We start from the raw sequence: 13764 nt of genomic DNA, 5'->3' as shown, positions 1-13764 counted from the left end.
ACACAAAAACCTCTCTCTCTCTCTCTCTCTCTCTCTCTCCTGAAGGGAGTATGTTGTGGGAGCTATACTTTAGTCAGAAAGCAGTCCAGAATTCTGGAATTAAAAAAAAATATCAAAATGTAAATGGTCACCATTTCACTTTTGTTTCTCAGTATATATATTAAAATGGTTTGGGATTTTTTAAGAAAGTAACATTAGGCATGATTCTAATGGTTATTTAAATTAAGTATTAAATCTTAACCATATTAGATTTTATTATTTCCATATTGCTGCTTCTGTTGCTTATTGATTAATAAATAAATATGATACAATCGCAATTATCCTAACTCCAGCACATGAAGTCTACTGTTAGTTGCCTCTTTTAGATTTAAAGACACCCATGGTATATCGGGGGAGGGGGAGATCGGAATTTACATGACACTTTTTATATAGTTCTAAGAAGACGTGTATAGGATTGTAGTATGTAACAGTAATGCCCCTGAATATTTGATTGCATTTGTTGAGAAGCAAACTGTCTTGAATTTACAAACTCCACCAAACATTTCAGCACTAGATTTTATCAATTTGTTTATGATTCAAGGGTTCCTCACTTTTTCCTAGCATAGTCTGATGAGTTCAGGAGTTATGCACAGTTAATCTAAGGCTGAAATCCTAAGCATTCTTACTTGGAATAAAATACTTCTTACTTGGAAGTGAAATAAATGGGGATTGCTTCTGAACAAATATTGCTAGGACTGAGTTATGACCCATGTAAGATTGTTGTAGCCTAAACATATCTGCTTGGAAGCTGGGATAAACAACAACTGCTTCCAAATAGCTATATTTGGCTTTAGATTCCAAGAAAATTAATGGAAACTACGTGTGCTTAGGATTAAAGTGGCCGCCAAATTTCATAACTTGTCCAGAAACCAAAATACTTGGATTTAAGCCACGTTACATCCATATTTTAAACACTTACATGGGTAGAATTCAAGGTGGGAGATGATGTGGGGAGGGGTAATGGCAAGCTTTTGAAGGGGTAAGCCAGTTTGACATGTGTGAGCTTTCTTTAAACAGGGAGTCAAACCATTACATTTTCTTGTTTGGCCACAGTTCATATTCAGTTATAAATGTGACTGAACTATTGTACTGAATTCCAGATAAAGCCCAAAAATGTTCATGGCAGGTCTAATTTCTGAAACTTATTTAGTTAATGGGAGATAGTACTGTTGCCTTGATTAATTTTCTAAATCATTTCTCCTACAATATTTTATTAAATAATTGAAGGAGTTAACTTCTTTAAAATATATATTTTGGATATGTGTTATACCACTGAGTTATGCCATCTAAAGTTATACTTCAGCTGTTGTTGAAGTAGTAAACTTTGAGGGCAAGTCCAGAATCCTTCTTAGGGATTATTTATTATTAATTTATTCATTTCATCCATTTATATACTGCTTAATCACTAGAGTTTCTGAGAAATTGTAGTTAGTTATGTAGAGAAATTATTATTATTTTTTTATGGAAAAGTCATTCTGAAGTCATACATAAAGCCCAAGCACAAGTTTAGTACCGCAATTGGAAGAAAACCTGAGTCTTGTTTAAGTCTTGCTTGCTTGAGTCTTGCTTGACTAAGAAGCTACGCGTTGAGCGCCCGTTGCTCGGTCCCTGCGCCTGCCAACCTAGCAGTTCAAAAGCACGTCAAAGTGCAAGTAGATAAATAGGTACGGCTCTGGCAGGAAGGTAAATGGCATTTCTGTGCACTGCTCTGTTTCGCCAGAAGCGACTTAGTCATGCTGGCCACATGACCTGGAAGCTGTACGGCGGCTCCCTCGGCCAGTAAAGCAAGATGAGCGCTGCAACCCCAGATTCGGCCACAACTGGACCTAATGGTCAGGGGTCCCTTTATCTTTACCTTTAAGAAGCTACGCACAAAATTAGAAATAAGAAAAAGGCAGTTCATAACTGTGTATTACACATATATGCATATTCTGAGTTGATAAAAGATTTAGCACTAGGGGTTCCAACAAGGGGTAGTGGAGTCTCTGCTTGGGACAGGTGTCGTCTGAATAAGAAGTGTCAGGCTGTGCCTCAGTAGATAGGGAAACTCCAATGATCCTACTTCTCCTCCTTGAGGATTTAATTGGGTCTGATTGAGATATGAGTACTGGTAGAGCCTGACATTTTGTCTGTACAGTGAACATTGGCATGGTATCTACGGTTGATCTGCGGCTTAAAGGAGATAGGAACCAGCACAATAACGGGAATAACCAACATTCCATTTTGCAAACAGAATTTTAAAACCTTCATTGTCTGCTTCCACAACCAAGTCAGTGGCCAGCATGCTATCAAAAGGCCCATGGTTGTATCCAGTGTTAGTCCTACTCAAAAGCAGGTCCATGGAAATTGATAGGCATTAGGTCTGTCCATTTCAATGGGTCAATAAGTATAACTTAGTTTGATACAGCCCTCAAAAAGTAAAACAAACCTCCATGCATATATGTGTGATAGTATTATTATTATTATTATTATTATTATTATTATTATTATTATTATTATTATTTGCATACCACCCTATACCTGGAGGTCTCAAATCTGTAATTGATATTAACAAAAACCCCACAGAGGAAGAAGTGCCAAGGAGGTGAACTGAAGATGATAGTCATGTGAAGAACCCATAAAGTAGCAGTTGGCATGATGCTTAATTGACCAATATCAAACACTATCAGATGACGATATGACTACAATGGTGCTTACAAAAAATTGACCTGTTATCTACTTAACACAACTGCCTTTAAAAATTGACTTTTTAAAAAGCCTTTTCCTTGTCCTGTGACAAATAGCAGCTTAGAGATTCTCATTGGAGGGTGCAGTTTGGGTATGCAAAGTGTTGCAAAATCTCTTCCTGCATAGCATATTCCTATTTCTTATCACACATCTGTGCCTGCTATTTAGTAAAGGAAAAATAAAGCATTCGATCACACATAATTGCATTTACCAAGCCTAGTTTGTCCCTGAGTTGGCAGATTTTTAAAAGTATATCCCTTTCCATTTATGGCTCTGAAATCAAACATCTGAAGGGAATGGGGAAAATATTTAACAGATACTGGAGGATTGTGTGCATTGGAACTACAGGATAGGAGGAAATATGGTGAGGATTCAGGTACCAGTTGGCTTCTTAAAAAATACAGTATGATTATGTCTTAGCTCAGTTTTGAATTAGGCTTTAAATATGTACTGGGGGTAGTGTTTTGAATTGCAGCTGTTGCAATAGTTAATTGTATTTATTTAGTATACAAAGCCCCCCTGGTTAGACAAAAATGGAAATCCCTTTCTTCTTTGATTACTTTGTATAGTCACATTGGATACTTCACTTAAATATGTTGAATGAGGATGGAAAGCTAGCGGGGAGATGACAGCATTGATTTAGAATGTGTCCTTCATACTTAATTATTTCAAATACCAACACAGCAGTGGTTATATTAGTATCTGTACCACTGACTATTCCCAAACAAGCAAATAAACAAAACTCCGGTGAAATAATTAGGATGAAAAACAAGCTTTTGTGGAGTTCTGCCAGAAAAATGAACCAATTCCCTCCCCCCAAGCCTTTCCTTCTTTAAATATAATAAAACAAAACAGCATGGAAATGAAGAGTGTCACAGTTCTGAATCAAAATCAGATCCCTAAACTGAAGTTTAAATACTGCTCTCCCAAGTCACTTTAAATACATTTTTCTGTCTATCTCTTCTCCCCACAGCCCAGACTCACTAAAACTATGTTTGTTTGATAGCTAACAGTACTGCCTTTGCTTTTGGGGGTGGGCGGTGGGTGGGCTGCATATGTCTTTTATATCAAAATTATATTGGCAATTCTTATTCTTAAGGAGGCATTCATCACTATGAGCTCAATAATCTGTGTGTAGTTCATATCAATGAATTACATCACCTTTTCAGAAAATACTATTAGAACATTCACAGTAACTGTCGGTTAGGCCCAATACTGTAAATAGTCATACTGTAGTTCATGACGGATCCTGTATATTTTTATTTACTTTCTCATTTCAAAAGAAATGCTGGAATGATTGTGGGACCCTGTGCAGTCACAAGAAGGAAGACTCATGATCTTGTGAATTAACAAAGGAAAAAGCCAGGATAAATTAGGGCACACTTTACCCCACAGTTGAGATACAAAATTTGATATTCTGTTATCTAAATACTGTGGTTAAATATACTATGAAAGTGCTAGTTGACATCCACACATTGTTCAACTTATTTATCATTATTTATTTATCAAATATACAGTTTAGTGCAAATAAGACAATGTATCAGTTAATCTTGAATTCTCACTATCCAAGCAGTTTTTATATCCCTATCCAAACAGGGATACTAGTAGCTAACAGAACCAGACTAGTCATGAAACAAAGTGTTTTGGCAAGGGTTACACTTTCCTCCCTCGGAGCAAATCAGTTATATGATAAATGTCAATTGTACATTGAAGTAAGTTAGGTGGGCTTTTCACTGAAGCAAGGAAGCCTCTCATAACTGGTTAATCACAGCAAAATGAAAGGTTTACTGGAAATCAAATAAGCAGGCTCAAATGGTTGGGGGCCACATTGAAATCACTGATTCTCCTTAACATGAAGTTTTCCGACCCTTGCTGTATAGTACATAAATAAGCATGTTTGCACAATATGTACAGTAAGGCATGAGCAATCTGTCAGTTTCTGAGGGATACATATTTTATGCTACTTCAAATTGACCATCACATTTTGTATTAAGTTGTTTGATGTACCATGATAAATTTGCATGTCATGAAAATCTCCAGGTTTACTTCAGCCTCCTTCCTCTCCACTTATTGTTTGATGATTTACTGTCATCCATGTTAAATCAGTTTATTGCACAATATTCCTGCCCAGAGGTCCTCTAACTTTTTATCCCATCCTCCTGCACCAAATTCAGGATCCCTTTGAACCTTCTCTTATGCTTTCCTCACCCATCAGAGAATAATAGCATTGTTATACCTTTGTAGAGAGGCTCAGGATCAGTTCACAGGCCACATCTTCCATCTCTAGGATACCACAATATCTGTATTGTCTGTATTGTCATGATGCAGTGATTTGCTGTACTCTTCAGGAAAAGTGAGCTTGGTAATTGCGTATGGCCTTGATTAATCCAGTGTCAAGACCACACCAGTGATAATATTTTACATTACTTGTCCCTTCTCATAGATGTTTATAGCCAGTCATTTTGTTGGTGAGAATTATGGATTTTACTCCTCCATGGTCCAGATGACAAATGACCTGTTATTTATGCTTCTGCTAAGAGTATTCATGTCATAGTTAACATACAGATGGCCATCACCTTGTGCTGTCTTACCATTTGTACAAAAGGACTGACTATTTGAGGATTCAGTTGCATCATAAATGCCCTTTCATAATATCCAATATTTTTTTAAATGTTGGGTATTTAAAAAATCTAAAATGGGGGATATATTCCAAATGACATAGCTTTTCCAACTTTGATGGAAACAGCATTTAAAGCCATTGTGCTCCAGTCCTGGTGAAGCTAACTAAGGAATAGCTCCTCATCATTTCAACATGGCATTTTTCTTTTCATGAGACATTCTGTTGGCTTGATCTATTCTAAAATGATGTTATTCTTTTCCTCCTAAGCCTGATCTGAGCAACGTGTGACCTGCCAGTCCAAATGCAGTCCACCATCCCCACTGCGAGAAATGAAGTTACAGGGAACCAGGCAGAGGGCTTTATTGGTAGTGGCACCCACCCTGTGGAGTGCCCGCCCATCAGATTTCAAACAGATAAACAGCTGCACAACTTTCTGAAGACATTTGAAGGCAGCTCTGTATTGGGAAGTTTTAAATGTTTGGTGTCTTGCTGCATTTTTATTATGTTGGAAGCCATCCAGAGTGGCTGCGGCAGCCCAGTCAAATGGGCTGGGTATAGGTTAATCATCATCATCATCATATGCCAAACACTTGACCGCTTCTGGTTTCTGCTGTCCCAGGCAGGCAGCAAAACCAAGGAGTTTATCAAGTCCCCAAAGTGTTGCTACAGATAGATATTTGGTAGTTTGCATTTCACTTGACAGGTCAATGGTTCCACAGTCCCTTTTAATTACTGACTTATCTCTGCAATGATTTGCCCAGGAAGTAATACAAACAGTGACAGGCTGAGATAGTTGTAGTGTTTATGGCAGATCAATTTATTGATCCAGACCATGATTCCAGAATGCTCTGGGCTAAGTGTCCACCTCAGGAGATACAGTAGAGTAGCAGACAGGAAAACAGGGAATTATGGATGGAAGAACAACAGTCTTTCAGTAACTGAGCAATGAAGGGGCTCTAAAATGAGCCTGTTCATCTTATAAGCATTGCCTGAGTCCAGATTCTAATTTCTAAGAGTCCCAGGCATCTGAACACAACAATAGGATGCATGCAACAGAGCAGGAGCAGAACAACATTTGGCACATAGAAAGGCTATGTATACAGTAATCTGCTGTTTCTATGTTTTGTTTTGTTTTAAATCTGCACCATTACCTTATATTCTGTGACTGGAAATGCATAATTCTGTTACATATAAATTTTGCAAACTAAGCGCATGTCTATGCATTTCCTTAGACCAGGGGTCTGCAACCTTTAAGACAAAAAGAGCCACTTGGACCCGTTTCCGAAGAAAAAAAACTGGGAGCCACAAAACTCGTCATTATAAAAATAACTTTTTTGTCACTTTTTTAATTATTTCTTTGTTTGACCCCTCAGAATTACTCCTCCTCATAGAAATAAACGTTAAATTAACAAGTTACCTTTGTGTATGTGTGTGTGTTCTTCACTCCCCTTCAAAACAGTGACCAGCGTACATGCCCCCTTTTAATGCAGTGACCAGCGTACATGCCCCTTACAATGTAGCGGGCGGGCGGGCGGGAAGGTGACGTCGGGACGGTGCGTGACTAACGCACGCACCGCCCCATGTGACGTCACAGCCAATACAGCGCCCGCCACAGTGGGGAGTATCGGGGCACACAATGCGCCTCCTCCCCTCGCTAGTATCCTCCCCGGAGCCGCGGCAAAGGTGTAAAAGAGCCACATGCGGCTCCGGAGCCGTGGGTTGCAGACCCCTGCCTTAGACTGTACACTTTTTTCTACTTCTGCTCACTGTAGAAAGAAGGAAGGAGCTATGAAATCTTGTTCACCAAACAATTCATCAGTCATTTCCAACACACTTTTAAAGTGGCCCTGCTTTTAGAGCTATATACACTTTTTTGGATGTATACTGTTTTTAAATGAAGTTGACAGAATGTTGACAGAATGTTGAGCCAAAACTCAATTCTCTGGCATTTGCATGGATTTGCATAAATAGTGTCCTGCTTACAATTTAGGCTAGTTCACCCACTTAGTAGTCCAGTCCTCCTAAAGCAGAGCTTTCCAAACTTTTCATGTTGGTGGCACACTTTTTAGACATGCATCATTTTGCGACACAGCAATTCTGTTTTACTAGGAAACTGGAGATTAAACTAACCCCTTTCCATCCCTGGGAGGAGCACAGGGAGAGTTTGTGCGACACACCTACACACTGCAGCCGATGCACTAACGTGTCACGACACACAGTTTGGAAAGCTCTGTCCTAAAACAAAATATCTAATTACGGAGTTTTGCATGCAGGCTTGAGTGCAATTCAGAATGCTCCTAGCTTTATTAGTAAACGAGCTCATGAGTGTTTCCTCACTGACCTTTCGCCTCAGAGTCACCTTTTAAAAAAAATCTCCACCAACCCCACACAGGCATGCAACATTTCAGTCCATGAGTGTGCAACAGAGTTAATGCAGGGTGCCAGATTTGGGGTGTGACATTTTATTGAAGTGCTTCTTAGTCAATCGGCTTCTTGCCGGTGAGTTTAAAAAAAACCCAAACAACTGCACACACACAATCAGTGGGGATTTTGTTTTCTTGATAGGTGGATTCCAAGCATTAGACAAAGCTCTTTTGATTTTGACACCCAAAGGGTGAGAGGAACAGTTTACAGTAGCTCGGCTGTTACTATCCTTTAACAGTAGTCCTTCTGTTGCTGATAGGAGGAGAGGTTAGGCCAGTTCTAGTATTCTTGTTTCTGCTTTTTTAATTGGCACATAAAGATGGTTCATGGGCTGAAGGAGTGAAGCTTTGATGATAATACTGGAGGTTTTACAAAATGCTTTCTTGTCCTTCCAAGAACAAAACAAAAAAGCTTGTTTTATGAATGTATACAACAACAGCAAAGAACATTGGCAGGCAGGAATAGCCAGCTGCACACATATAAGATGGGGAACACCTGGCTTGCCAGTAGTACATGTGAAAAGAATCTAGGGGTCTTGGCAGACCACAAGCTTAGCATGAATCAACAGTGTGATGCAGCAGCAAAGAAAGCTAATGCTATTCTAGGACAAATCATCAGAAGTATACTATCCAGATCAAGGGATGTCATAGTACCACTCTATTCTGCCTTGGTCAGACCACACCTGGAGTACCTGGGAACCACAATTTAAGAAGGATATTGACAAGCTGGAACGTGTGCAGAGGAAGGCTACCAAGATGATCAAGGGTCTGGAAACCAAGCCTTATGAGGAACGGTTGAAGGAACTGGGTATGTTTAAACTGGATAGGAGGAGACTGAGAGAAATATGATAACCATCTTCAAATATCTAAAGGGCTGTCACATGGAAGATAAAGCAAGCTTGTTTTCTCCTGCTTTGTAGGGTAGGACCCAAACCAATAGCTTAAAGTTATAAGAACGGAGATTCTAACTAAACATCAGAAAGAACTTTGATGGTAAGAGCTGTTCAGCTGTGCAATGGACTCCGTTGGAACGCGATGGACTCTCCTTCATTGGAGGTTTTAAACAGACAGATGGTCATCTGTCAAGTATGACCTAGTTGAGATTCGTGCATTGTAGGAAGTTGGACTAGATGAGCCTCGGGTTCCTTCCAATTCTATAAATTTTCTATGATTCTATGATTTCTATGATTCTATGATCAGATTTCAAGGGACGTGGGTGGCGCTGTGGGTTAAACCACAGAGCCTAGGACTTGCCGATCAGAAAGTTGGCGGTTCGAATCCCCGTGACTGGGTGAGCTCCTGTTGCTCGGTCCCAGCTCCTGCCAACCTAGCAGTTCAAAAGCATGTCATAGTGCAAGTAGATAAATAGGTACTGCTCTGGCAGGAAGGTAAACGGTGTTTCCGTGTGCTGCTCTGGTTTGCCAGAAGCGGCTTAGTCATGCTGGCCACATGACCCAGAAGCTGTACACCGGCTCCCTCGGCCAATAAAGCGAGATGAGCGCCACAACCCCAGAGTCGGTCATGACTGGACCTAATGGTCAGGGGTTCCTTTACCTTTACCTATGATCAGATTTCAGCACACATTTTTAAATAAACTATCTGCAGGGTCAAATCCTGAAGAAAAGTGTTTGTTGTTGGAGCCATCCCCACACCATCATGGCACCCAAAAAACCTGCTTTACCTTGATGCCAGAGTAGCTTTGCTCTTAAAAAGTTGTTGTCGTTGAATTAACGAAGTAACACATTAATGGATAGATACACAGAACCCTCATGCAGTGCTTACATAAATAGGAGTAAAAAGGCAAACAGTCCACCAGAAACATAGAGGAGGATAAGATTGACAGTGAGTACCTACTTGTCTGTCCATTGATATCTGTGTATGTATCTATGTACCTATCATTGGTTGCTCATGACTTAGGTCGGGGTGAGTGGAGACTGCCATCCTCTTAGCATTGCTGAATCTCTGCTTGTTGGGATGTGGCAAGGGGGAACAGCAAGGTTGGGGGAACACCAGGTTGACTGGGGCAATCCCACAGGTGTCCACAGGTATCTTTGAGACTGCTAAGACCGTGTTCATGGAAGACAATCTTACTCAGCTATGAGTGATCACCAAAAAAGAAAGAGACCATTTGGAAATCCACCAACCTCACCATGCTCCATTCCCATGCTGACAAGCACAGTAGTGCTGCTGCCAGGAGAACACCATAGACCCCACCCCCCAATTACAAACCACCATTGGTGCACATTTGTCACCAGGGTTGCCAGCAGCTCAATTCCCGCTCCCCTTGCAAGTGACCATCCAGAGAGCAGCAGGTTATTGAGGCAGCAGCAAACAGGCCCAGCATCAGCTCTTAGGCTGGAATGGGTATTCCAGGGCCCACCAAGCTTCGCTCTGGTCACCACATCACAGCATCCTTTCCTCCTCCTCCTCCTCCTCCTCCTCCTCCTCCTCCTCCTCCTCCTCTTCTTCTTCTTCTTCTTCTTCTTCTTCTTCTTCTTCTTCTTCTTCTTCTTCAATGTAGGGGGAGCCAGCCAGGCATGTAAATGGTTACAGATGGTCTTTTTGTTATTTTTACTCTCTCACATATATAATATATATGACTAAATGTTGCTTATTTCCAAGTAAATGTGTTTAGCATCAGGGTAGCAGGAGCAAACTCATTTTTATTCCCATAGTTATGATGGAGTTGTGGTGTCAGCGTGTTTAAAATGGGAAGCTGAACATGCCTAGAGCATTTCTTTCTTTGTTTTAATCAGGGTTTAACACCTTTTTGTGCATAACTTTTTTTACTGACGCTTTTTTTTGTACTTTTGCTTGAACATATCTGAATTGTGGAAGCAGTTGTACAGCATGCAGTGGTGCTTAATTGTGGGTGCTCCACAGATGAAGCAATATACATGGCCTTCTAGACTCTCTCTGTCTCTGTCTCTGTCTCTCTCTCTCTCTCTCTCTCTCTCTGTGTGTGTGTGTGTGTGTAAGACTACTAACTCCAGAGTCTACATCTATCCCAATGCTGATACACCACTGTTTGTCATTTTAGTTGCAAAGCTGGGAAAAAGCCAGGTTCACCCGATGGCTGAAGAATGTGCTTGGAATTCTTTCCTTTCAAATGCATTCATGTAGAAGTGCGTACCTCAGGAGTGAGGGGAGCCTAAGCATTTTTATAATTATTTAAAAGAAATCTTGTTTCCAGGAGTGTACAATCACCCAATAAGATATATAGAGATGTGAAGTTGCAGATATAAGGGACTATCTACAAGGACATATCTGCAAAAGCCATTTCATATGAATTTTGTGGACTTATGCCTATTATGTTCCATCAATACAGCTCAGATTGCAGTTGTGTGATTTATGTAGAAACCTATTGCATACTAATGTGGTGGTGTCAGCAATTGCAATAAATATCACCCTGTTCACATCTGTTTGGCCTCTTTAAAAGGTGCAGTTTGCATTCATATATACATGTGTGGGGACACGGGTAGCGCTGTGGGTTAAACCACAGAGCCTAGGACTTGCTGATCAGAAGGTCAGCGGTTCGAATCCCCGTGACGGGGTGAGTTCCCGTTGCTCGGTCCCTGCTCCTGCCAACCTAGCAGTTCGAAAGCATGTCAAAGGCAAGTAGATAAATAGGTACTGCTCCGGCGGGAAGGTAAATGGCGTTTCCGTGCGCTGCTCTGGTTTGCCAGAAGCGGCTTAGTCATGCTGGCCACATGACCCGGAAGCTGTACGCTGGCTCCCTCGGCCAATAAAGCAAGATGAGTACCACAACCCCAGAGTCAGTCACGACTGGACCTAATGGTCAGGGGTCCCTTTACCTTTACCTTTATACATGTGTGAGTGTATTATATACAGCATATATATATATATATTGCATAAAAAGCAGTGAAACCAAATAAGGCTGCCCCTTCTCTCCAGCAGAAAAACCCTGTGATTTCAGAACATCAGATTTCAGAAGATGAGGCCAGATGATCTTTCTTTGTTGATGGTCCTCCTTGGCTGCAGCTGCTGCAACTGACCCAGCAGGCCTTGTTCCTATGGCAGTATCTTTTTAGTGCTGCATTCAAATGGGCAGCGAGACAATGTCATCAGGATGGGACGTCTTTTTTGTTAGTTTTTCTTTAAATTCATTGGTTGCAAAAGTCAGACCTGTTTCAAGTCTGTTAATAATACAGTCCATATATTACAAAGAATGCAGAAAAGAATGAAGGGTAATTTTTTAAAAAAAGAATATGATTGCCTTTAAAAGTCTGCTAAGGCTGCAGTCCTGACTACACTCACTTGGAAGTAAGTCCCATTGAACTGAATTGGGCTTAACATCTGAGTATGTGAGTAAGCATGCTTAAGACTGTGTAATGCTGCAAAATAATAAAAATTATAAAGAGTCTGCTTGCTGCAGAGGGAAACACATATAGGCCCTGGGGTGCTTGCTTAAGTATCCTGAAAGAGGAGTTTGCCACAGCTTCTTTTGTGACCTCCTTCATTATTCAGTATAATAAAGAATGAGTGATGCCTGTCTTCACCTCCTACAATGCAGTGATGTGTGTTAAACAGTCTGAGGGCCTGGGTCAAAGAGCGAGTGAAGGAGTGAGGGGAAGGGTCACTGGCATATATGGAGGTGCCTTTGTATGTAGGACCCAACCTGCTGTTTGATTGCCTAGACTCGGCTGGAGACGAAAAACAAAAGATGTTCTCACAGTTGTTGAAGTGTTACAGGTCACTGTGGATACACCAACAATTAACTGAAACAAAGGGAGACCAGGAATCCACTATAAACCTCTTCGGAGCACAATTTAAAAGAGCTACGTGTCAATTAACTGCTCACAATGAGTGTGTTCAGACGTAATAGCAAACAACAGTTTAGTGCCACAAGGAGGAGCCTAGCCTCTCCACCAGGATTGTATGCTCTCCCCCCCCCCCCCGCAGTATGGCTGTAAGGAGATCATAAACTGTCATATGAGTTTTAGATGGACCATAGTCTACTGAAAGGGACGTGGGTGGCGCTGTGGGTTAAACCACAGAGGCTAGGACTTGCCGATCAGAAGGTCGGCGGTTCAAATCCCCGCGACGGGGTGAGCTCCCGTTGCTCGGTCCCTGCTCCTGCCAACCTATCAGTTTGAAAGCTCGTCAAAGAGCAAGTAGATAAATAGGTACCGCTCCAGCGGGAAGGTAAATGGCGTTTCCGTGCACTGCTCTGGTTTGCCAGAAGCGGCTTAGTCATGCTGGCCGCATGACTCGGAAGCTGTACACCGGCTCCCTCAGCCAATAAAGCGAGATGAGTGCCGCAACCCCAGAGTTGGCCACGACTGGACCTAATGGTCAGGGGTCCCTTTACCTTTTACTAGTCTACTGAGCTTGAAACAAGTTGATCTTAAACACTGTTAGTGAAAACAAGCCAGCTTCATGAATTAAGGGTTGAGGGTGGCTTGCTTTGAAGGGTGGCTGTTGCGTATTATTTCAGAAAGCGTTGATTAAGTAGGGTCACCTTTAAATGCAAGCTGAATCAAATTTCTCGCTAATCCCTATTCTAAACTGGAACTGTATGTAGTCACACAATCTAGGAAGGGAAGTAGTGAAGTGTAAGTAAGACCCATGTTTGGTTGACCACATTTCAGGAAGAACAGGTCTTTGGTCAGAGGCAGAGTGCAAAAGAAACACAAGTTTCACACGCAGTGCAGTTTCTCCATCATGGGCTCTTCCACACTTCTGTTTGTGCCGTGCCTAGAAAGCACAGGTGCAAGTGATCTTCCCCTTGCCCCACTTCTTTCCATAGGAAAACCTGCTCCTTAGCGATAGATTGGAACAAATAGCAATCTGCAGGAAAATCTGTATTGCTGTTTGCTCCGATTAAGTGCTAAAGAGCAGTTTCCCCTGGGGGGAAGCAGCTGGACAAGAGGAAGTGTGGATAAGCCTAGTGTTGCAGTGATGGGGGGGGGGAATGCAAAGGCTATTTGTCCT

This window comes from Podarcis liolepis (assembly GCF_965112155.1).
Source record: "Podarcis liolepis genome assembly, chromosome: 3".
Classification (NCBI taxonomy): Eukaryota; Metazoa; Chordata; class Lepidosauria; order Squamata; family Lacertidae; genus Podarcis; species Podarcis liolepis.
The sequence above is the reverse complement of the archived record's forward strand: the minus strand, read 5'-3'. Positions refer to the sequence as shown.